Below are 27,352 nucleotides of genomic sequence, written 5' to 3'. Positions count from 1 at the left end.
CAACAATGTCTTGGAAGCTTCTAACACCTTTGAGCACTCTCCTTTAGTGTATCCCAAGCCTGCAAATTGAGGTTTTTGTACCACCTCCAATGGTTGAGTCATGTCTTGGCCATTAACACCAAGTCCTCCTCCATTATACCCCATCTTGGTAAGGAGTCTCATGCTTGTTCCTGAAATGGGTACCTCCACGTTTCCAATAGAAATAACATCATGTGAAGATGAAACTGAAGAATGATCAACATCATTAACCTCAACTGTCAACTCTGAAATAGGTGATGATGGCTTTGCTAAGCCTTTGTTGTGCTTCAATTCTTCCAAGGCCCCTTTTTTGGCTCATAGTTGAAGTGGAAATCTCTTCTTCTCCTCTCTTTCTTCCTGTAGAAGTCTCATCAATTTAGCATTCTCTACTTGAAGTCTCTCATTGATCTCCTCATCTCAATGAAGAGAAGACGATGAAGAAGATGAATTTACACTCGAAGGTGTAGATGGAGCATCGTCCTTTGCTCTTTCTTTCTCCCGTTCCTTTCTTGCCATTTTATTCTCATAATCTTCTTACATTATGTCCACCATTTTTTGACAGCCTGAGGAAGTCCTCGTACATATCTCTATCATCCTCCATTTTCTTTCTTATGCTACGTTCAATCATTTAATTCACATAAGCGAGAAGACTGCTCAGATACTAAACTTGATCCAGATCTCTTTAGTTAGTGGAATTAACCAATATCTTTTACTTTTGTAATGTTAGTAGAATTGCATATGAAAGAGTATTGAACAACCACATGTGCATGCTTTAAGGAAGATAAAACATAACAACAACCATAAAATCAATGAACACAAACACATTGATAACGGAGTTACTCCAATGTGGGTTACGTCTTCGGGCCCTGGTGTCAAGAGTGGCGAGGTTGTTTCATGAATGTTACAAGATGATGATATACATGGTATGTTCTATTTCGTTAAAAGGATGAATACCCTCAACCAGAGTGGCATGTCTCTCCACAAGACATTCTTAGGAACTCTCACTCATATGGGCAAAATCCCCCAACAAGAGTGGCATGTTTGTCCACGAGACGTTTTCCCTATGAGAGCTCTCACTCAAATGGGCATTCCTTCAACATGACAAGCTAATAAAATCTCACAAAATGTGGCATACGAGTATTTGTCAACATAATGGCAATCAGTGATCTCAACAAAAACATCATCTCAACAAATCATAAGAAAAACATGACATGATTGCATCATATACTTCCACATTAAAGGATGGCCGAAAAATGCAAAGCTCAGTTGTTGAAAAAGGACATCACTGCTGAATTTACGGGGCAAAATCATGTCAAACGACTATAAATTTTGCCCCTTTCTGACGCCATCAAATTCTCGACCCTCAAGGATCTTCAAGATTCCCCCAAAGATTCCTTCTTAACGATGGCAGAAAAATCCGCTGCTCAGATGAATATTTTGAGCGCACCACTATGCTCCCTTCGAAATTCTGTGAAATATGACGATAAAGTTGACAACATTTTGCCTCAATTAAAAACCAACCTCCAAGGGAATCTTTAAGATTCCACAAGATTCTCCAAAGATTTCTTGTTATTAGAAACCTGCATTTTTGCTACTCAAATGAAGATTCTAACTGCACGGTTAGACTCTTAGCGAGAAAACGTTAATAAATTTTGTCACTGCCATCTGTAGCCCTCTAAAGGAATCTTTTCAGCATCAAAGAATAAATAAAGAAAAGACATAAAAATAAAATAAAAAACATTAAATGGTCGTCGAAAACTAAAGTAAAACCTAAACTAATATTATTAATTAAATAAATTACCATGATAATATTAATTATTATAATAAATATTTAAAAAATACAAAGATAATATTTATATGATATGGATGATGTTTAACTAAATTAATGGATGTTTAATTGTTGATTATATTAATGGTTAATAAATATTCAATAAATTATTGTTACATATGTTAATGGTAATAAAATGAATATTAATTTTATTAATTAATGAACTTATTGCTCTATAAATTAAATATATGAAAATAATGTTTTATATTATATTATATTATATTGTTTTTATAATATAATGATATCAATAATATCTTACTATGCCAAGAGGCACTCTCCTGCCTAATATGGTAGCGATGTTGTAATGTAATGTTTAACATTTTTACTAAGTCAAATTATATAAAAATAAGAATAAAATAATATTAGAAAAATGAAATTAAATAAAAATATTAACGTGATGTAATGTAAACATTTTAACTTAGTCAAAATAAAATAGAAATAAATAAAAATAACCCTATAAAAATACAATAATAATAGAAACAAAAATGGCCCGTGGTATTGGGAATCCGTGGTATTGAGCCATGGTATTCATGTGGAATGTAGGCTATTTAAAAGGAGAAATCAAACCAGCCTAGATCCATCTTAACTCTGGATATACCAAGCGTTGAGAGGGATCAAATCTCTTTTTAAAGTGAGAAGAGATTCGATCCCTCTTGGTAGATCCAGAATTAAGATGGATCTAAGCTTGTATTATATTTTATCATATTTCTCATATTATGTGTTAATATCAATTTTCATAAATGAATTCACATTAGGGATAGAGATTCATACCTCATGTTTTACCCGTGATGAGTCGGTAGAGGCAATTTGTTTGATTAAAAGAACCAATTGCCATTGATCTCAATGCCACCATCCCTATTAAGATTATGGTGATGTTTCATTATCTCAAGAGCCTCTCTCATTTTCCTCTTATGATGGTGGTCTTCTCTTGCGAAGATCCTAACATCTTCTAAGCAGACATGATGCTTAGTTTTCGAGGAATGATCAACAAGGGTTGAAGTACGGGATCATTCATTTTTAATGTCAACTTCATGCTTCTTTAGTCTTCTTTGCAAAGAATGTTTGGTTTATCCAATGTAAATTTTACTACAGGAACACTCAATTTTGTAGACTCCCTTCAGCTGACACTGATCAATTTTTTCTTTCATATATCTCATTCTTTGCCTGATTGTTCCCGTAGTTGTGAAATGAGTGGATATGTCCTTCTTAACAAGAATCCTTGCAATCTTATCAGCAACCCCTTGAATATAAGGAAGGTTTACCTTACCACATTGTCATTAAGGGCCTTAGGAGTTAACCTTTCCTTCAACTCTTCTTATAGTGTTTTTAATGTCATGTTCCTTGTATCCTAAAATTTTAAATACATTAGTCAAGTGCTTCTTCTCTTTATCCAGGTATTATGAGTCAGATATTCTAAGGGCCCTAACAACAAGAGTATTGAGGACACAAAACTTCTGAGAAGGATGATTATATGAATCAACATGGAGGTAACTCTCTGTATGAGTTTTCTTTTTGAAAACTTGATGTCCCAATGTGTCATCCTCCTTCTTTGTAATTTGAACATCTAGGAATGGAATGTTTTTGTGTCCTTCTAATTCCATAGTGAACTTAATTTCAGAAGAGATAGAATTAAGGTGATTGAAAAACTTATCAAGCTTTGATTTACATGCATCCATTTTACGTTTTGTATCATCAACAAATCTTTTCCACCAACCCAAATTTAAAGGGTGGGATTCAAGGGCTTTCATTTCAAATAACTCCATGTATAAGTTGGAAACAATTAGCGAGAGTGGTGATCCCATCGCAACTCTAGCTATATATTCATAATAGTCTCCTTGGAAACAAAACAATGTAGAGCGAAAACAAAACTCAGCTAGGTTTGTTGTTTCAACATCAACAACCTCCTTAACAACTTGAATGGCTTCTTCTAAGGGAATTTTGGTAAATAGGGATACCACATAAAACTTACAAGGATGTCATTAGGTTCCACTCTTTCGTTTTCTATAAGCTTAACAAAATCGTTGGAATCTTTAATAAAAGAATCAGTGTTCCCAACAAGAGGTTCAAGGATTTTGGCATCATACTTTGCTAATTCGTAAGTGGGGGACCCAATGATATTGACTATTGGCCTTAGAGGAGCCCCTTCTTTATGAATATTTGGGACCCCATAAATTCTAGGTACAACTTCACATGAAGGAGCAAGCCTCTTCTTAAATTTCTCATCAAGGTTGGATTCTTTAATCACCTTCTTTACTTCTTTTATGACCTTAGATATGTGTTTGCAATTTCTTTTTCTATAGCGATTGCCTTTAAGATGTTCATTCATCTTAAAAATGCAATCTTCTTTGTCCATAACAATTGTGGCCCACCTTTGTCTGTCTTTAGAACTACAAATTTGTCATTATTGTGAAGGTCTTCAAGAGTGATTTGCTCCTTCTTATTTAAATTTCTCTTTGGGGGTTTGGCTTTCCTCAAAATGAGAGCACATTCCTGTCTTAACCCTTCTTTGTCCTCTGAGCAAAGGCCTTGAATCCCTTTTTCCATGTTACAAATGATGTTTTCTAGAAGAATGTCTTTTGGGACAATAACAAACCCTAAGCCTTTGTCGAGAACATTAATAGTTTATGAGCTTAATTCTTGTGATGATATATTAACCACCTTCCTCTTTCATTCAACTCTTGTTTCGAGGTTTCTCCCCAAGCTATAATCCTTACTCTCATTGGCTCTCTTTTTATGGATCTTTTTGATGATCTCTTTAGTATCAATTTTATTTAAGTTGCTTTAGTTGCTTTCACGATCACTGTCTTTCGTCTTCGAATGATCTATGCTCTTGATGTTGTTACCTTCTTTAATGTCTCTGCTCTCGGTACTTTTAATGTTGCTACCTAATTTGTGAGAGTCCTCATTGTTATTGATTTTGTTTCCTTCGTTTTCTATGATCTTGATGCTACTACATTTGTTATCAATGATTTTGTTGTTGCCTTCGCTCTCTATGCTTCCATTGATATCGGTATTATTGACGTTGTCTTCATTATTTAGCTTTATAATATTTTTATTACATTTATCGCTTCCGAGTTTAATTCTGAAAGATTAACCACCTTTCTCTTCAGTTCAACTCTTGGTTCAAGGTTGCTCCCTAAGTTATAATCTTTACTCTCATAAATTCTCCTTCTATTGCTATTTTGGATGCTTTCTTCAATATCAAAAATATTTAAGTTGCTCTCTTAGACATTGAATCCTTTTAAACAAGCATGCAGTATGCTCATAAGCTTATGCTTTCAACACTACACCATGTTGTACATGTAAGGATATTTAAGGCTACAACCGATTAACGCACTTAAAATATAAAAAACATATAAATTGTTTGAAGATGATATGAATGTTAGGGCAAGGCCTAAGCTTTTATGTTAAAATCATTTAACAATTTTGTTGCCAAATGGGTAGAGGATATTTTAAAGTCATAAATACTATTCCAAAGCATATTATTTTCTTGTTTATCATTCATTGTTTATTATCACACACATGCACCCACACAACTGTACATCTTACATAAGAGTTCAAGCATTATGTTGGTATAAGGGTTGCCATTCTTGACACCCCTATTAACATAAAGATCATAGCATGTCGGACTTATATGCTCCCACACAACAAACCTCAAATCTAATGTGGGATAATGCGTAAGAGAAAAGGATATTTTAAATTTCTAGAAACTATTCGAAGATGTTAACAACACATATTACATATAAGTTTAACCATTATGTTCATTTATGGGTTGCCATGGTTGACACCCCTATTAACATAAAGATCCTAGCATGTCGGACATATATGCTCCCACATAACAAACCCCATAACTAATGTGGGATAATGCATAAGAGAAAAAGATATCTTAAATTTCTAGAAATTATTCCAAGATGTTAAACATGACATATTCAACAATTTATTATACACACATAGCTCATGTAGCAACCCTCGTGAAAATTCCATGTAATAAAAGTTAATACAGGAAAAATAATAACCACGGTTGATGGGACACTTATTCCAAGGTGAATGTTCGGCAAGACATCCTAGTGTGGGTGTTCATTTGGTTATTAATGGCTAAGGAAATTGGCAAAGGTAATTGCTAAGGCTTTTGAAAGACAAAATGGCATTTTTGGCACATTTATTTATGAAAATAATGGAAATTAGGAGAAAAAGGAGGTGAAAGGTCACAGGTTTCATGTGAGGAGTAAATTGAAGGAAAATAATGGAAAATGAAAAATATAGAGGCCTCATTCATAAAAAAGCTTATGAGGATCAATTCGTAACCTTTTGTCAGCTCAATTTTGGAGCTCTCTTGTTATTCTCTCTCTCTCTCTCATACTCTTAGATACTTAGGGTTTTCTTGAAGCACTCATGGAGGGTGTCGCATACTTGTATTCATGAAGTGAGAAGGCAAAGGAAGAGCAGGAAAGTGCAAGGGGACATCGGGATCAGCAACTACAACGAGATTTGCTTGCAGGTACCGAGTTGCATTTATGTTTTCCTCACTAGTTTTGGCATGCATGGCATATGCATGTGGATTATTGGTCATGATTTGTTACTAGAATGGCGGATTGCCTAGCCTTTCTGTTTCCTGGATATCCATGGTGATTGTGGATTCATTTTCCTTGTTTTGTTTTGGTTGGTTCTCATGTTTCCTTAGCTTGGATTGAGTTATTAGTTCTGGAACCCTTGGTTGGACAAACACTATTGAACCCCTGTAGAAGCTTGGTTTGAGATACTAGTCCTAGAAGCATTGGATGGACAAATGCTCTAGAAGCCCTTGGTGGGTTGAGTTACTAGTCCTGGAAGCCCTGGTTGGACAAATGCTCCGGCAGCCCGGTAAAATTTATGGGTTGAGTTACTAATCCTAGAAGCCTTAGTTGGAAAAATACTTTGGAAGCCCTGGAAGGCTTGGATGGAGACCAATCTGATGATGGTTTTGTGATGTCCGACCATGAGGTGGAATCATTGCTTGATGGGTTGAGGTGTATGGCCTATAGCAGCTCTAGATGAGTTTTGATTGATTTGTTGTATGAGATCCCACATTCATGCTTGGAATATGGCACGGCGGTGAATGGCTGAAGAGAGATTTGGCTCAACCATTCTATGGTCAGGTGGAATGTGGAAGTTCCATCCCGGGTTTGGATTTTACATCATCGATATGAGGTTATTCCTCCTTGTATTTATATGAGTAATACATTGGATTATATGTCGTTTATATGGTTGTGATTTTATGAGTATTTTTGCTGCTATTATGCTGGTTATTTATATGTTTTATGAGAGTAGTTATGTATGGCTCTCATCATGTTTTTACTTGTAAATGAATGATCAATGTATCTATGACCTAGTGGATTAAATGGCAGTTGATGTGTTGAGAAATCAATGTTTCTTAGCGATTCTCAGCGAATTATGAGACCCCTATGCTCATAAATGTTATTTACACATGTAGATTACATATTTGTGATATGTTTGACAAAAATCCTATCATGGACAGTAAGGGTCTAGTTAAGGTATCATTCAAGTGATTGATTTTTTATTGTCATTTCCTTGTTAATTTATTGTTTTGAAGGTATCATGCCATTCTGGGCAGTGACAGAGTGGTATCATAGGATGGTTCACCCTTCGGACCGGATGGGATATGTGTTGGTAATGCATGCATGTCAGTTGCATGTGTGTCTCTTACACTTGCATTCCATGTGATTGTTGCATTACATAATGTTGATCATGGTGTTAATGATGTCATCATGAAGAACTTGATGTTGTTATTGTGGAGTGCATCTTCATGAGTGTATGACTGGTTACATGTTGTTATATGTTGCTTACATGTCGTTATATGTCTCTTACATATTTTTATATGTTGCTTACATGTTGTTCTATGTTGCTTGGTTAGATTCTTGTATGTTTGGTTACATGTATCATTATTGTAGGCTTAGTTACAATTGTTGTTCATTCATGCTTTATTACATGTGTTTATGCATGTGTGTGGTTGGCTACACATTGCTTATGCATGTTAATGCTTGCATGTGGTCAAGTTTACGGTGATGTTATGATTTTTGTCATGCATGAGGCGGTGATGTGTGATGTTGTTAAGGTCATACGTTGATGACTGGACCCTAGCTAGAATGATGGTCGCATGGTCATATGCTTATGTATTATGTTTCTATATGATGTCATGATTATGTTATACATGTATCACGTTGATTTGTTGATCTTGCAGACAAGGTATCCTCCTCGAGCTATACCAAGGTACATTAGTCTATTTTGATTTGGTTTAGCTGACGTGATATAATTGCAGGAAGAAATATCAAATGGCTAGAAAGACGGTTGACTACAAAGGCTCTCCCTATGAATCAGAAGAGTAGTATGGTGTTGGGAAGTCTTTTGATTTGCCAATTACACTAAGAAGCTTAAAGGAAGAAATAAGGAGTTGTAAGGCAGACAATGACATAATCATGCAGACACAGGAGAAGTTAGCAGAGGTAAATGCAGTGATACTTCAGAGCTTGTCAGATTGGCAGCGACAGGGACCACTTCAGATCAGCCATGAGCATGAGGATAAAAATAATGGGGCATATGGTAGTATATTGCATGGTGGTCATAGGCTAGATGGTGGTGACATGGTCAGAGATGGCAGATTGTTGGACATTCCGAATAGGAGGAGGGATAATCACAAGTACCATTCTAGTTCTGGTTTTGACAAGCATAATGATCAATATCGTTATCATCCTTACAGGAGGAGTGATATGGGATACTTGAGTAAATTACAGGGTGGTTTGTTAACATTCAAATATGGTGTGGTTTGTGCATTTTATGGTTTGTTGCATTTATTACGAGGTCGACCCACGTGGGCCAGGCAGGTTCAAACCCTGTCGGCCCCATCACAAATGGCGATCAACACTTTTAAACAATGGCCAATTTAACTTAACATTTTGTATAATATACCATATGGCCATTGGGGTGGGTGGGTCCGACGGTCCCAGCCCAGCCTACCCCTTTTAAATTATTATTTTTTTGTTTTATTTAAAACCAATAGTCATTTTTAAATTTGTCGAAAACACGAGTCACTATTCTTTTTAAGTGTTCAACAAAATTGCCGAGTTCAGTGGCCGGATTCTGTGCACTGTGATTCTATCAATTTTTTGCTTCATTGAGCTTGCCACTTGGCCAAGTTTGACTCGAATTTTGACCAACTATAACTTGACCATACGAACTTGGATTTGAGTGTCGTTCGCACCGTTGGAATCAGGGAGAGGAGAAATACGATCTGGTCTTATTTTGGGATAAATTAGAGGACTTTTATTTTTTGAGCTATTCTGAGCCCTCTTTGACTTTTGACCATCTATGGATCCACCTGGATCATTCCTCCCCAATGAGGATATTTTTGTCCTCCGAAAGCATGAACATAATCTGCAACTGTTATGTTACATTGTCTGCACTACAAGTGTTCTGACAGGTAACACTTCCTTCTCCTTCACCCTTGTTCTTCAGAGACATCAATGATGAGCTGACACTTGCATTCCCATACTTGCCATGAGTTTATAAGATTCACTGTGTGGTCAAGTTTACATCAGAATAAAAACAAATAACCCAACTATCAATAAAGACTAAAAACATCATCATTGCTTTAATAAGCGATGGAAAACGCATGATCACTTTTACAATTTAAATTGCAACACATGATTTACAAAATGTGTCCATGACAAGATACAAGATCTAGTCAAACCATCTCTTACTCAACAAAGTGAACCAATAGGAATGTAGCGGATTTTCTTATTGAACTCCTTCATCAACTGGTCTCTACACGGGTGCTTTGTCATTAAGACGTTGCTCTGGATGGAGCCTCCAACATGTGGCTCTTTGATGACTACCTCTATTGCAATGACTGCAAAAAGTCTTGTTCCTTCAGACTTGCTTAACCTACTTCCTTCCCTGCTGGGGAAAAGACCTTTCATGCCTCATCCTCTTTCTTGCTTCCCTTCTCTTCTAACACTCAACACTCACATGGTTATGTAAACCACAAAAACTACATGATTTTCTACGCCATGATTTTTGTTCATCATTGACATGCTTATAATCAAAATGAACTTTAGAATACTGAGATTGTTCATACTTCCCTTGACCGTCTTTAGTGTGACCTTGGCGATGAGAGCTTGCCTTAACTCTTCCTTTGTAATGTTCATTGTCATGGGAGGATGGTGATGAGTTCCAATCATTTTCTTTCCTCCACGGTTTCAAAAATGTCTTGGAAGCTACTGACATCTTTGAGCACTCTCCTTCAATGTATCCCAAGCTTGCAAATTGAGGTGTTTGTACCACCTCTAATGTTTGAGTCATGCCTTGACCATTAACACCAAGTCCTCCTCCTTTATACCCCATCTTGGTAAGGAGTCTCATGCTTGTTCCTGAAATGGGTACCTCCACATTTCCAATAGAAATAACATCATGTGAAGATGAAACTGAAGAACGATCAACATTTTTAACCTCAACTATCGATTCTGGAACATGTGATGATGGCTTCACTAAGCCTTTGTTGTGCTTCAATTCTTCCAAGGCCCCTTTTGTGGCTCGTAGTTGAAGTTTCAATCTCTATTTCTCCTCTTTTTCTTCCCATAGAAGTCTCCTCAATTCAGCATTCTTTGCTTGAAGGCTCTGACTAATCTCCTCATCTAAATGACGAGAAGACAATGACGAAGATGAATGTACACTCGAGGGGGTAGATGGAGCATCGTCCTTTTCTCTTTCTTTCTCTCATTCCTCTCTTGCCATTTTCTTCTAATAAGCTTTGTACATATGTCTACCATTTTTGACAACTTGCGGGAGGAATCATACATATCTCTTTCATCCTCCATTTTCTTTCTTGTTGTACATTCAATCATGCAACTCACATCAGCGAGAAGACTGCTCTCATACCAAACTTGATCCAGATCTCTTCAGCTACTTCAATTAACCAAGATCTTTCACTTCTGTAATGTTAGCATAATTGCATATGAAAGAGTATTGAACAACCACATGTGCATGCTTTAAGGAATATAAAACATAACAACAACCATCAAATAAATGAACACAAACACATTGATAACGGAGTTCACCCAATGTGGATTACATCTTTGGGCCCTGGTGTCAAGAGTGGAGTGGCTGCTTCATTAATGTTACAAGATGATGATATACATGGCATGTTCTTTATCATTATGAGGGTGAATACCCTCAACCAAAGAGGCATGTCTCTCCACAAGACGTTCTCAGGAACTCTCACTCATACAGGCAAAATCCCTCAATAAGAGTGGCATGTCTCTCCATGAGACGTTTTCCCTATGGGAACTCTCACCCAAATGTGCATTCCTTTAGCTTGACAAGCTAATAAAATCTCACAAAATGTGGCATACGAGTATCCCTCAACATAATGGTAATCAGAGATCTCAACAACAAAAGCATCATCTCAACAAATCATAAGAAAAACATGACATAACTGCATCATATACTTCCACTTTCAAGGATGGCCGAAAAATGCAAAGCTCAGTTGCTGAAAAAGGACATCACTGCTGAATTTGTGGTGCAAAATCATGTCAAATGACTATAAACTTTTCCCCTTTTTGACATCGTCAAATTCTGGACCCTCGGGCATCTTGAAGATTCCCCTAAAGATTCCTTCTTGACTCGTCGAAAAATCCGCTAATCAGATGAAGATTTTGAGCACACCACTATGCTCCTTGCGAAATTCTTTGAAAAATGACTATAAAGTTGACAACATTCTGCCTCAGTAAAAAATCAGCGTCCAAGGGAAGATTCTATAAGATTCTCCAAAGATTCCTTGTTGTTAAACCCCTGCATTTTTGCTACTTAGATGAAGATTCTAACTGCATGGTTGGACTCCTAGAGAAAAAACATCCAAAAATGACTATAAGCTTGACAAATTTTGTCACTGGCATCTCTGATCCTCTAAGGAAATCTTTTGAGAATCAAAGAATAAATAAAGAAAAGACATCAAATAAAAATAAAAAACAATAAATGGTGAGCGAAAGCTAAAGTAAAACCTAAACTGATATTATTAATGAAATAAATTACCAATGATAATATTAATTATTATAATAAATATTTAACAAATACAAAGGTAATATTTAGATGATATAGATGATGCTTAATTAAATTAATGGATGTTCAATTGTTGATTATATTAATGATTAATAAATATTCAATGAATTATTGTGACATATGTAATAAAATGAATATTAATTTTATTAATTAATGAACTTATTGTTCTATAAATTAAATATATGAAAATAATGTTTTATATAATATTATATTATATTGTTTTTATAATATAATGATATCAATAATATCTTATTGTGCCGAGAGGCACTCTACTGCCCAATATGGTAGCGATGTTGTAATGTAATGTTTAATATTTTAACTGAATCAAATTATATATAAATAAAAATAAAATAATATTACAAAAATAAAATTAAATAAAAAGATTAACATGATGTAATGTAAACATTTTAACTTAGTCCAAAAAAAAAAAAAAACTCTATAAAAATACAATAATAATAGAAACAAAAATGGCCCATGGTATTGGGAATCCACGGTATTGACCCATGGTATTCATGTGGAAGGTAGCCTATTTAAAGGGAGAAATTAAACCACCCTGGTTCCATCTTAACTCTGGATCTACCAAGCGTTGAGAGGGATCAAATCTCTTTTTAGAGTGAAAAGAGATTTGATCCGTCTTAGCGCTTGGTAGATCTGGAATTAAGATGGATCTAAGCTTTTACTATATTATATCATATTTCTCATATTATGTGTTAATATCAATTTTCATAAATGAATTCAAGTTAGAGATAGAGATTCATACCTGATGTTTTACATGTGATGAGTCACTAGAGGCAATTTGTCTGATTAGAGGAAACCAATTGTCACTGATCTCAATGCCACCATCCCTATTAAGATTATGGGAATGTTTCATGATCTCAAGAGCCCCTCTCATTTTCCTCTTTTGATGGTTGTCTTCTATAGTGATAACCCTAACATCTTCTAAGCAGACATGATGCTTAGTTTTCGAGGAATGATCAACAAGGGTTGAAGTACGGGATCTTTAATTTTTAATGTCAACTTCGTGCTTCTTTACTCTTCTTTACAAAGAATGTTTGGTTTCTCCAATCTAACTTTGACTATAGGAACACTCAATTTTGTAGACTCCCTTCAACTGACGTTGATCAATTTTGTCTTTCATAGATCTCATTCTTTGCCTGATTGTTCTTGTAGTTGTGAAATGAGTGGATATGTCCTTCTCACCAAGAATCCTTGCAATCTGATAAGTAACCAATTGAATATAAGGAAGGTATACCTTACCACATTGTGATTGAGGGCCTTAGGAGTTAACCTTTCCTTCAACACTTCTTATAGCCTTCTTAATGTCATGTTTCTTGCATCCTAAATTTTTAAAGACATTAGTCAAGTGCTTCTTCTCTTTATCCAGGTGTTATGAATCAGATATTCTAAGGGCCCTAACAACAAGAGTATTGAGGACACCGAACTTCTAAGAAGGATGATGATATGAATCAACATGGAGGTAACTATTTGTATGAGTTTTCTTTCTGAAAACTTGATGTCCTAATGTACCATCCTCCTTCTTAGTAATTAGAACATCTAGGAATGGAATGCTTTTGTTCTCTTCAAATTCCATAGTGAACTTAATTTCAGAAGAGATAGAATTAAGGTGATTGAAAAACCTATCAAGCCCTGCTCTACCATGTGTCCATTTTACGTTTGTGTCATCAAAAAATCTTTTCCACCAAGCCAAATTTAAAGAGTGGGATTCAAGGGCTTCCATTTCAAAGAACTCCATGTATAAGCTAGAAACAATTGGCAAGAGTGGTGATCCCATTGCAACTCTAGATATATGTTCATAATAGTCTCCTTGGAAACTAAAAAATGTAGAGTGCAAACATACTTCAGCAAGGTTTGTTGTTTCAACATCAACAACCTCCTTAACAACTTGAATGGCTTCTTCTAATGGAATTCTGGTAAAGAGGGATACCACATAAAAACTTACAAGGATGTCATTAGGATCACTCTTTCATTTTTTATAAGCTTAACAAAATCACTGGAATCTTTAATAAAAGAATCAGTGTTCCCAATAAGAGGTTTAAGGATTTTGGCATCATACTTCGCTAATTCATAACTGGGGGACCCAATGATATTGACTATTGGCCTTAGAGGAGCCCCTTCTTTATGAATCTTTGGGACCCCATAAATTATAGGTACAACTTCACACGAAGGAGTAAGCCTCTTCTTAAATTTCTCGTCAAGGTTGGATTATTTAATCACCTTCTTTAATTCTTTTATGACCTTAGATATGGGTTTGGCGTTGATTTTTCTATAAATACTACATTTAAGATGTTCATTCATCTTAAAAATGTAATCTTCTTTGTCCATAACAACTGTGCCCCAACCTCTTTCTGCCTTTAGAACTACAATTTTGTCATTATTGTGAAGGTATTTAAGAGTGATTTGTTCCTTCTTATTTAAATTTCTCTTTGAGGGTTTAGCTTTCCTCAAAATGAGAGCACATTCTTGTCTTAACCCTTCTTTGTCATCTGAGCAAAGGCCTTGAATCAATTCTTTTATGTTACAAATGATGTTTTCTATGGGAATGCCTTTATGGACAATAGCAAACCCTAAGCCTTTGTCAAGAACATTAATAGTTTATGATCTTAATTCTTTTGATGATATATTAACCATCTTTCTCCTTCGTTCTCTTGGTTCGAGGTTGCTCCCCAAGCTATAATCCTTACTCTCATTGCCTCTCTTTCTATGGCTCTTTCTGATGATCTCTTTAGTATCAACTTTATTTAAGTTGCTTTCGTTGCTTTCACGATCATTATCTTTCATCTTCGAATGATCTATTCTCTCGATTTTGTTACCTTCTTTAATGTATCTGCTCTCGATACTTTTAATGTTGCTACCTACTTTGTCATAGTCCTCATTGTTATTGATTTTGTTGCCTCCATTTTCGATGATCTTGATGCTACTACATTTGTTATCGATAATTTTGATGTTGCCTTCGCTCTCTACGCTGCCATTGATATCGATATTCTTGATATTGTCTTCATTATCTAGCTTTATAATATTTTTATTACATTTATGGCTTCTGATTTTAATTCTGAAGGATTAACCACCTTTCTCTTCAGTTCAACTCTTGGTTCAAGGTTGCTCCCTAAGTTACAATCTTTACTCTCATAAATTCTCCTTCTATTTCTCTTTTGGATGCTTTCTTCAATATCAAAAATATTTAAGTTTCTCTCTTAAACATTGAATCCTTTTAAACAAGCATGTAGTATGCTCATAAGCTTATGCTTTCAACACTACACCATGTTGGACATGTAAGGACATTTAAGGCTACAACCGATCAACGCACTTAAACTATAAAAATATATAAAATATATATATAAATTGTTTGAAGATGATATGAATGTTAGGACAAGGCCTAAGCTTTTATGTTAAGATCATTTAACAATTTTGTTGCCAAATGGGTAGAGGATATTTTAAAGTCATAAATACTATTCCAAAGAATATTATTTTCTTGTTTATCAATCATTGTTTATTATCACACACATGCACCCACACAACACATCTTACATAAGAGTTCAAGCATTATATTAGTATAAGGGTTGCCATTCTTGACACCCCTATTAACATAAATATCATGTCATGTCAAACTTATATGCTCCCACACAACAAACCTCAAAACTAATGTGGGATAATGCGTAAGAGAAAAGGATATTTTAAATTTCTAGAAACTATTCCAAGATGTTAACAACACATCTTACATAGGAGTTTAACCATTATGTTAGTTTAAGGGTTTCCATTGTTGACACCCCTATAAACATAAAGACCATAGCATGTTGGACTTATATGCTCCCACATAAAAAACCCCATAACTAATGTGAGATAATGCATAAGAGAAAAAGATATTTTAAATTTCTAGAAACTATTCCAAGATGTTAAATATCACATATTCAACTATTTATTATACACACATAGCTCGTGTAACAACCCCGGTGAAAATTCCATGTAATAAAAGTTAATAAATGCAAAATAATAACCACAGTTGATGGGACACTTATTCCAAGCTGAATGTTGGGCAAGACATCCTAGTGTGGGTGTTCATTTGGTTATTAATGGCTAAGGAAATTGGCAAAGACAATGGCTAAGGCTTTGGAAAGGCAAAATGGCATTTTTGGCACATTTATTTATGAAAATAATTGAAATTAGGAGAAAAAATAAGTGAAAGGTCACAGGTTGCTTGTGAGGAGTAAATTGGAGGAAAATAATGGAAAATGAAGAAAATAGGGGCCTCATTCATTAAAAGGCTTATGAGGATCAATTGGTAACCTTTTGTTAGTTCAGTTTTGGAGCTCTCTCGTTATTTTTTCTCTCTCACACACATACTCTTGTATACTTAGATTTTTCTTGGATCACTCTTGGAGGGCGTGGAATACTTGGATTCATGGAGCGAGAAGGCAAAGGAAGAGCAGGAAAGTGCAAGGGGACATAGGGATCAGCAACTACAATGAGATTTTCTTGTAGGTACCTAATTGCATGTATGTTTTCCTCACTAGTTTTGGCATGCGTGGCATATGCATGTGGATTATCGGTCATGATCTGTCACTGGCATGGAGGATTGCCTGGATTGACAATAGATTTCCTAGCCTTGCCATTTCCTAGATACCCATGGTGATTATGGATTTGTTTTCCTTATTTTGTTTTGGTTGGTTCTCATGTTTCCATAGATTAGGTTGAGTTATTAGTCCTGGAAGCCCTAGTTGGACAAACGCTCTGGAAGCCTTGTAGCAACTTAGGTTGTGTTACTAGTCCTAGAAGCTTTGGCTGGACAAACACTCTAGAATCCCTTGGTGGGTTGAGTTACTAGTCCTGGAAGACCTGGTTGGACAAACCTTGTGGAAACCTGGTAAAAGTTGTTGGTTGAGTTACAAGTCCTAGAAGCCTTGGTTAGACAAATGTCGTGGAAGCCTTGGAAGGCTTGGATGGAGACCAATATGATGATGGTTTTGTGATGTTCGACCATGAGGTGGAATAACTGTTTGATGGGTTGAGATGGATGGCCTCTAGAAGCCCTGGATGAGTTTTGATTGATGCATTGCATGAGATCCCACATTCATGCTTGGAATATGGCACAAGGGTGAATGGATGAAGAGAGATTTGGCTCAGCCATTCTACGGTAAGGTGGAATGTGGAAGTCCCATTCGAGGTTTGGATTTTGCATCTTCAATATGAGGTTATTCCTCCTTGTATTTATATGAGTAATATACTGGATTATATGTCATTTATATGGGTCCAATCAATGTCTCATTCAAGAGATTGCTTTTGCACTGTAATTTCCTTGTTAATTTATTGTTTTGAAGGTATCATGCAATTTTGGGCAGTGACCTGGGATATGGATCTAAAAATGTGGCTTAATTCCCAGGGGCACTGGCACAAAACTGACAAGAAGAGTCCCTAGATGCTGGGAGGAAGGCTTGTGAGTGTGTCCAGAGGTCTAGTTGTCCAAAAGTTCAATGGGACCCAAGGGCAAGCTGCCTGAATTGTTGGATTGGTTCTTGAGGGTCCTAAGGGTGATGTTTAAGGTATGTATGGTGTGTTTTCGTCAATTCCACTTCCTTAACATGACTTAGGAGGTCAAATCATATCATAGTGGCCTCTCATCGCATGTTTACCCCGGCTGCCCAGTTGCTTGGGTAGATGTGGGAAGAGGATGTTACAACTCCCACAATGATCCGAATTTAAACTGGAACTTAACAAATTACATATATAACCATAAACACAAAGATGCAATAGAAATAAAACTTCATTTCATTAATATTAAATAAATGAAATATGCTTACATACAAAATGGAAATAAACTAGCTCGAGCGATTGTAACTTATCTTTAAGAAGAGATGTGGCAGCTACATGCCTCTAAATTGTGTTACAATGAGGCTTGAAGGCCTATTTATTATTGAGAAATAATGGAAAACCCCAAAACATCCAAAAACCTAACCCTAGGAGATGAAATGCCAATCTATGGTCCCCGTTGGGGTAAATTGGTACATCAATTGCCCAGGGTCGTAACTTTTCCATATGATCTCCGTTTGACGCACACGATACCTCGTTAGAAAGGTCTCTCCAAGGAATACAATTGTTGATAAAAAAAAATATTGAGTTGAAAAGTCATATGTAGTTGAAAAGTCATATTTTCTGCTGGTGATTTACCAAAAAAAATATCATTTAGGGCCTCAAAATGGCTTCGAAAGTTCAGGACCTGAAAAACTGCCAAAAATAGTAAACTATGCTACAACTAAGGAAATTGAAAAACTAGTTCTGCCGAGAAAGGAGTTGCAGAGCAAGCGAGGGTTTTTGACTGTTTTCGCAGCTTGATCATCCATGGCAGGGCGGGGACCGGCGGTCGGAGGAGCAGGCGGTTCCAAGAAGAAGTCCACCTCGCACAGCAGCAAGGCAGGGTTGCAGTTTCTTGTTTGCAGAATCGCGTGTTTTCTCAAGGCCGGCAAGTATGCCGAACGGGTGGGAGCCGGCGCCCCTGTTTACCTCGCGGCCGTTCTTGAATATCTGGCAGCCGAGGTACTGGAGCTGGCAGGTAACGCTACCCGGGATAATAAGAAGACCAGGATAGTTCCCCGCCACATCCAGTTGGCCGTCCGAAATGACGAGGAGCTCAGCAAGCTGTTCGGCACTGTTACCTTAGCCAATGGTGGAGTCATGCCCAATATCCATAACATTCTACTTCCCAAAATGGCTGCCGCCGTTTGCGAAGATCAGAGATACCAGTAAGGGGGTCAGAGCATGGCTGGGAACGCGCAATTCGGCAGAGGCGGCCGCCAGTGCCCCTGTTGCAGCGGCCAAGAGGTTCCAAGAGGAGATGAAGTGGAAGGTTTTGGGAAACAGGATCGTGGATCTCCAGAACCAGCAACGAACGCTCTCACATTTCAAATCCAAGGAGGTTGCGAGGCAAGTGTTTGACGAAATGCCTCACCGAGATTTGGTCTCAAAAAGGGGCCTGATCTCTGTCCATGCTCAGAATGGATGTGCTGAAGAGGTTTTAGGAAACCGGCATAAGATGCAATGTTCAGATGACGATTGGCCTATGCTCGGTCCTGCAGAATTTAGAGCCGTGAGTTTCAGTGGGGCCTCATCCCCATGCAAGCTGAACTCAGCGGTGAAAATCGCATGTTGTACTGCGCAGGAAATAATTGAACAAGCACAGTTTGGGCCCTTAGCAGGCTGTGCATGCACCAGCTTCCTCTCGCATCAGGATTGCAGAGGAAAGCAGAAAACAGATATCTCTGCATCGTTCCAGATTTTGATTGTGCTCCTCTCTGGCAAATCTATGCTACAGTGGGTGAGATCTTCAGATCTAGTGCAGGACCTCAAGCAAATCATGGAAGATAAGGTGGGAATTCCCACAGCCTCTCAACGACTCCTCTACGAAGGTAAACAATTGGAGGATCTCTATCCCCTTTCCTTTTACAACATTCAAAGAAATGCCTCCATCACTTTTTCCCTTCGTTTGAGAGGGGGAGCTGTTGGACAGTCATCCTCAGCTGCAGCCTCTTCTTACAAAGATGTTGTCCATGCTCAGAAGCCCAAGGAAAAAGCTCCACCAGCTCAAGCTCCTAAACCTTTTTTGGTGGACAAACTGGAGGAAACCCCCTCCATTGAAATAATACATCCTACGATGGATAGGCAATACCAGTTGTTTGCAGAGCTTGGCATTATTTGCAGGTTCAATGGGCTATGGCCACGTACAGCAGATCTATACCAATGGATTCACTCTAATTGGACCAACAATTGCAAGGTTCTTCTCTGCTCAAAAGGCTTCTTCATAACAGTGTTTGTTGACAGCGAGGACTACCAAAGAGTCTTAACTGAAGGCCCATGGTTTTGGAACTCAGCGGGTTTATTCCTAACACCTTGGTTCCCAGACTTCGATCCTTCTACAGCAATCATCACCAAACTCCCAATCTGGGTCAGACTTCCTAACCTACCGGCGCATTTATGGCACTTTGCTGTATTTGAAGGAATCGGCAATTCTCTAGGACGCTTCCTTAACACAGACACCTCAAGAGGGGAAAAAGGCATTTACACCTTCGCTAGAATCTGCGCAGAAATAGACATAAGCAAAGGACTACCTGATCAGATTATTCTCAAAATAGGAGACTTCCATTGGACTCAAACCCTGGATTTCGAGAACACAGCCTTTCGCTGCCGAAATTGCCATCTCACAGGGCACCTTCAAAGCTCGTGTCCTTCAATGCCTACCCAAAAAAAGAAAGCCAATTCTAAGCCAAAATCCAAAAGCTGGAAACCTCATGATCCTCCCCCAATGGATGTTTTTTCCAGCTCAGATGAAGAGGATGAGGATGAGGATGAGGAAGACATGGACGCAATGCCAGCACAGGTTTCGCCCTCGATTTGTCATGAGGAAGCCACAGTCCCTCCTATTTCTCAGAAAAGAACTCATGAGTCTTCTCCTTCGGATTCAGACAAGGAGCTCTCGCCCTCAGCCCAACTCAGTTTACAAATCATACCAGACCAACAGAGTCATCATGGTTGGGTCAAAGTAGGTAAAAAGAAAGGGAAAAAAGGTCGATCAAATGATTCTACCCACGTTGTGTAGAATCTTTGGCTCTGATCGTGCTTCTTATTTCTTCTGGTTTCTTCTTGCTCAGCTCTGCTCTCGTCTTAACTTCTCTTCGGAGCCGAGGTGGATAGTCTATCCTTTCCGGCTGCCCGTTTTTCTTCGGGGATCTGAAGTAGATCCTTTTAGTGTCTAATGTCTTTTTCATCAGGTCTTCTGGTTCTCTGCCGCCCTGCGCGGTGGGCTGTTTTTAGTCTTCAGCTTCTATGTCTATTCTTTTTAGTCTCATGAAGCTAGGCCTGCTGTTTAGCGGCCCGTAGTCTGCAGTTGCAGAAGTTTTGTACTATATTTTCTTTTTTAATACAAAAGCTGACTTACACACAAAAAAAAGGAAATTGAAAAACTGAAAGAAACAACGGTGGGGGTCCAAGTGGAATAGGCGGGTGGCCACCAATATCCACCTGGAACATTCCTTCCCCCTTAGGAAGTGATGGTCCCCATTACGTTAAGTTCCTCCATGAGATGAGGAAACTTTTGCTGAACTTGGTCCTTGGTGAGCCACTTGCCCTAGTGAAGGAGTTGGCCTGCTTTGACAATTCGATATAGTTGGATCATTTGCTACCCGGTGTTCTTATTTTGCGTGTCCATGATCCGATCAGTTGTGGCTTGTTCCATGCAATCTGGGTTTAACTCTATTTGTGTGAGTTGTTCTGCAATGTCGGATGTGTCCAACAATGGTGGAAAGTAGGGTCGAAGGCGGTCCACATTGAACACTGGGTGTAGACCAAGGAATGGTAGAATACGGAGCTCGAAGGCATTGTCCCCTATTTCCTTAGTGATGGTGTATGACCCATATCAGAGTGGGTGAAGCTTGCGGTGGGGCCCAACGAGGCGCTCCTTCTACAAATGTAGCCAAACTTTGTCGCCCACCTGGAACTTGTGTGGCACCCAATGTTGATCATGTCGCTGCTTGTACTTAGCATTGAATTTGTCCAATATGTCATGGACCTATTGGTGGATGTGTTGAATGTGCTCAATGAAGTTGTTTTCCTTGTCGACTTCGGACTAGACATGAGCTGAATCTGCCTGATTAGCAGCAAATGGTATGGCCACATAATGGGACATAGTGGTTGGAATGGGACATAGTGGTTGGAATCCCAAGCCCACCTGAAAAGGGTTATGGCCAGTAAAGGTGTGGAGAGCCCGATTATAGATGTGTTGGACATAGGGGAGGCTCTCATCCCATGTGCATGGATGCTTTGAGTTGCACATGCATAGAATGTGTACGATCATTCTGTTGATGACCTCTGCGTGGCCATCAGTTTGAGGAAAGTTGTGGACTTAGTGAGCTTGGTGTCCAACATCCACCAGAGATTGGACCAAAATGTACTGAGGAACCTGTTGTCCCGATCTGAGATGATAGACCGTGGGATCCCAAAGTGTTGTTGAGTCCCAAACTTACATCTTTCCTATACACCTTTCTAGACTTTTTTCCATTTACCTGGACCTCCTAAGCTGTCAACATCATTGCATATTAGTTTAAAAGAGCATATAAAGTGGTTTCCTAACTATGTTTTGTGTCTGCTGATTGAATTAGATTTTTGCTCATTGAGCTGCGGAATCTTGTCACTTTCCGCAGCCAGTTCAACTTTCCATGGCCTTTTTGTTAAAGTCTATATTGCAGGTGTCTTCAGGAAAATCGAACCACATGGGCAAGTTGGAAATGACGTGGACATGGACCGAGTTCTATTGGCTCAATCGAATTCACCAAAGAAGGTCGTGGCCAAAGGTAGTCAAGCGGTGGTCAACATAAGAGTCCTACGGTGACAGAACTTCATTTTTCACCACGTGAAGACTTGCGAGGCCATTCCTAAATATCGGGGACATATCAACACCTGTGGACTGCTCCATAAGGCGAATCCAACAGCCACTCTCAATAGATTTAATCTTCATGGCGGCCATGATGCTAGATCTCTGGATGTGGCTGTTCACGTGTCTTTTATCTACGCAGTCTTTAGGAAATTAGTTATGTGGTTTTCTGTTATAAATAATGCGTTCCCATACTCATGATAGTTAGCCTTTGTAATGTAATTTTGACTGTTAACGAGCCCACTGTGCCGTGACATTATATTTGTGTTATGACTGCATTTTGAATACATGAGAAGACTCTGTTTATAAGCTCAATTCGTGGTTGATAGCTGATTGCCCGAGGTTGTGCAGAGGGCCCCTGTACACACCAAGGTTTTGTTTATTGTTGTATAGTTTCATGCTTTATTTCCTTATGTTCCTGATGCCATAATTATTCACTTGTATATATTGCATTTCTTATGGTATTAACGTGTTATTTCTGTCCATAATTTTACATGCTTTTATATTGCTGTTAATTGATCAGTGTCTTTGTTCCAGATTACAGTAGGCAGCCCGGGCATTTGCACATAGTTTTACAATGACTAATGACATGGAATCAATCTTGTCTTTCTGCTGATTTATTTTTCTTAGTTTTTAATTCCAGCACTGTTTTGTTTACTTCAGTTTTGTTCATTTTCTTTATTAGTTAGATTAGATATTAAATTACTCATGTCATTTTCAGTTACCTCTGAAAGCCATAGCGAGACTAATGGTGAGGGATTGAAGTATGAGTGTGTAGTTTGATATTAGTTTATTTTTCTGCAAGTTAGTTATTGAATTACTCATGTCATTTTCAGTTACCTCCGAAAGCCATAGCGAGACTAATGGTGAGGGATTGAAGTATGAGTGTGTAGTTTGATATTAGTTTATTTTTCTACAAGTTAGTTATTGAATTGCTCATGTCATTTTCAGTTACCTCCGAAAGCCATAGCGAGACTAATGGTGAGGGATTGAAGTATGAGTGTGTAATTTGATATTAGTTTATTTTTCTGCAAATTAGATATCAGATTGCTCAAGTTGTTTATGATTACCTCTGAAAGCCATAGTGAGACTAATGGTGAGGGGTCAGAATATGAGTTGATGTAATTTGATTTTAGCTTACTTTGCTTGCAATTTTTGGATTTCTTTGAGTTCAGTTTCTTTTGTATTTAGACAGCAGCAAGGATAATGGGTTTCATGATCAACAATTCACTATTTGTTTGATTAGAATAGTGGCACATTTTCATTTTCTTTTAGGAATTAATTTCATCATTGCATGTTTTAAAACCTTTTTGCAAGTTTGAAGTTTTGGAAATCATTTTAAAAGACATCATTGCCTTGAAAATTTTTATCCATACTTGTCTTTTAGAATTGCCATCTCACATTAGGGAATCAACGAAGATAAACCCAAAAACAAACTAAAAATAAAAAACGACAAAAAGTAAGAAATAGGTTATCTTGCACATATAGTGTGCCGCACTTCAACAGTTTACGACTCCCAGATTGACAATTAATATAGCAATTTAGGACATTCTAAATTGACCAAACAAGTGTACCCACACTCATTCAAAGAAGAGTTTAACAATGGATTCTGCTATGATATTCTTCTTGCAGGCCGCCATAATGGCGATCTTCAAGAATCTGTCGATGACCATAAAAACACAGTCGTTGCCATGCTTAGTAGAAACAAAGGCCGACATGTAATCCATGGAGATGGATTATCAAGGTCGACTAGGGGTAGGCAATGGAGTATAGAGGCCTTGCTTCTTGATGTTCATTTTGGAAATGGCACAGATAGTGCAACATCTGATCTACTCCCCGACATCCTGTCGAAGATTTGGCCAATAGAAATACTTTTGCAGTTTTACCACTGTTTTCTTGACTCTGAAATGCTCAGCGCAGCGACTGTAGTGCACTTCCCAAATCACCTTGGCATGCTCGCTTGAAGGAACACAAAGGTTTCCGAGGTGGCATAATAGTGCATCCTAGAGGTGAAAATATGGCACTTGCTAACCCTCCAAGAACGTCTGGTATGTGTGGCTGAATTCTAGGTCACTTTTGTAGAGAAATGGCTAATCAAAAATCTCATGCCCACATGAGTTGAGCACGGTGGCTAACACCATGATCAATGGTCGGTTGAGTTGTACTTGATATTAAAATGGAACTATTGCAGGTATGTGGACCACTTTTGATGGCAATCATTCTGCAACTACCCTTGTGTCTGTATGTCTGCAGGGGTCAGTGGTCTGTGTGGATGACCATTTCCTTCCCCAAAATGTAATGTTTCCATTGTCGACATGCTTGCACAATGGAATACATCTCTTCGTCACAAGTGGGATACTTCCAGTCTGTGTCTGAAAGTGTCTCATTGTTATATGCCATCAGGTGCCCCTGTTGAGTAAGGACTGCCCCAATAGCATAGTCAGAGGCATCTGTCTCGATCTCAAATGGTTGTTGCAATTCTGGTAATGTGAGCACTGGTGTAGAGTAGAGGCGGTGTTATAACTCTGACAATGCCTTCTGTTGATATTCAAACCAAAATAATTTTGCTTTCGCTCCTCCCTTGGTGACTTGAATTGAGGGCTAAGTGATATGAAGGAACCCCAACACAATCCTGTGGTAGAAATTGGAAAGACCCAGAAAGATGCGGAGCTCTATTATAGTGATTGGGGCTGCCCAATCCTGAATGAATTGGATATTTGTTGGATCCACATGCATCCCTTCTTCATCAATAATGTATCCCAAATACTGAACCTAGGTCATGCCAAAAGTTCATTTCTCCAAATTAGCACACATCTTGTGTTGCCACAGTGTTTGGAGAACCTGTCGAATGTGGTGGGGGTGCTCTTCCCAACTCTGACTGAAGATCATGATGGCATCCAAGTACACCACTACAAATGAGTTAGTGAATGGGTGCAAGATGTCATCCATCAACCCCATGAAGGTTGTAGGAGCATTTATCAACCTGAAAGGCATAACTAGTCATTCAAAAAGGCCCTCCTTGGTTTTGAAGGCAATATTCCACACATCAGAGGGTTCAATTGGTACTTGGTGATATCTAGACTTCAAGTCGATCTTGATGAAATATTTTTCCCCCCTGAGTTGGTCCAGAAGGTCATCAATCCATGGGATCAGGTACCTATTCCAAACAATGATCTTTTTCAGCGCCCAATAGTCAATATAGAGTCTCCAAGTCCCATCCTTCTTTTGTACGAACACGATTAGATCCCACAAAGCGATGAACTTGTTCGAATGAGACCTTTCTACAGCAACTCCTGAATCTTCCTCTTGATTTCGTTATTCTGTAGAACTCAACACCGATAGATTGGTCCATTGGGCAATGACGCACCTGGGGTCAGATCGATGGAGTGCTTGACCTGACAGTGTAGAGGCACCCCTACGGGGGAGGTGAAGATGTCCTCGTACTCCTCCACGACCTTGTCTATCTGTTTTTGTCATGTGGAGGGGCCCTGTCTAGAGGTCATGGCCACCGTCTTCTTCTTTTCCTAAGGGCGTATCATCAATAAAACTCATTTCTTGGTTTTGGAAATGAGCTTACTGCATTGTTTTGCAGTAACCAAAGAGATGGCAGTATGTGGTGCTACCTCTGGTATCATGTACAAATTATTTCCCAAGGTAACAATAACAATGCGAGGCATTGACTCATACATAGCATGTCACTTCCACAAGTATGGCTGGCCTAATAATACATCACAAACATCAAGAGGAGCAACTTCACATAGTACATCATTTGTGAAGGGCTTGATGCTATATGGAAGGCGGCGTTGTTAGCTGACGCAAAGATCCCGTCCTTGGTGAAGCCACCCAATGGTGTATGGTTCTGGGTGTGTTGCGGGTGTGTTGTGGTCGGTAAGCCTAACCACTTCATGACCTCTGCCGAAATGAGGTTCTTTTGGCTCTCGTTGTCAAAAATGAACAGTAGTGGGGAATCCTTTACCCACATCTAAGAGTGGAAGAGGCACTCCTCCTCCTCTAGATCTTCAGGTTCCTCCTTCTAGATCTTCATGCTGGCAACCGTGGCATTGGGCTCTGCATCGATAATCTGCTTCCCTTTGTCATTCCCCTTGTCGGGTTCTGACTCAGAGTCAGAACATGCATCTGATTTAGAAGCCTTCAACTCTACCACTATTGGCTGCCTGGCTCGACACTCACTTGTGTTGTGAGTGGAGCTCTTATGGAACTCACACCACTTACCTGTGTCCTTCTTCAGCTTCACACTGTTGTTCTTTGCTTGTGAATTTGGCGAGTTGTCTTGGGCCGCCCCGCCTTGGCTTTGTCCTTTTTTCTATGGTTTGGGGTCACAAATCTAAAGTCTTGATTTTTCTATTTAATCTTTTGCTCGATCTTGACAACGTATCAATATGTTGTGTCGAGTGAGGATATGTCTAGGGACTCCATTTCATCCTTGATGTACATGTGTAGGCAGCCATGGTACTTGAGTACCAAATGTTTCTCAGAATCCTTGATAACCAACTTCGTGTGAAGGGTATGAAAAACATTGTAAACTTTGACATGTATTGGTCCCTTCCTTACCGCCACATGGTCTACTTTATGTATTTATCCTCATAGCTCCAAACAAGGTAGTACTGCTCTTTGATGACGTCCCGAAATGAATTCCAACTGGGTGCGGCTGGAAATAGTGAGGGTGTACTTTCATCCTTCTGCTCACAATAGGTTTCCCACTAGTCCTTGATGTGGGGGGCAGCTTTGAGAAGAGCAAAAGTAATCTTTTCCTAACTAGAAAAATCATGAACAGAAAAATATACTTCTAAAAGATTTAATCATTTATCTATGATATCTGCATCTATTTGGCCCTCAAATGTGGGAATGTCAAAGTTTACGTGTACCTTAAAAGGAGTGGCACCTCCAGAGTGGTTGTTGGATGTGGATGCGCCACCGGTGGGAAATTGCTCAAAGATCTGGGC

At 38.4% G+C, this 27,352-nt stretch overlaps 1 pseudogene; it reads left to right on the top strand.

The window, feature by feature from the left end:
• The first annotated feature begins 18,307 nt into the window (after positions 1 to 18,307).
• LOC149255927 (histone H2A.6 pseudogene) lies at positions 18,308 to 18,712 on the top strand (annotated as a pseudogene).
• The last annotated feature ends 8,640 nt before the right edge of the window (positions 18,713 to 27,352 follow it).

The sequence above is a fragment of the Pinus tabuliformis genome, chromosome 7 (genome assembly GCF_031772625.1).
Source record: "Pinus tabuliformis cultivar Carrire ecotype Pingquan chromosome 7, CPIR1, whole genome shotgun sequence".
NCBI classification, from domain to species: Eukaryota; Viridiplantae; Streptophyta; class Pinopsida; order Pinales; family Pinaceae; genus Pinus; species Pinus tabuliformis.
The sequence above is the reverse complement of the archived record's forward strand: the minus strand, read 5'-3'. Positions and strand labels throughout refer to the sequence as shown.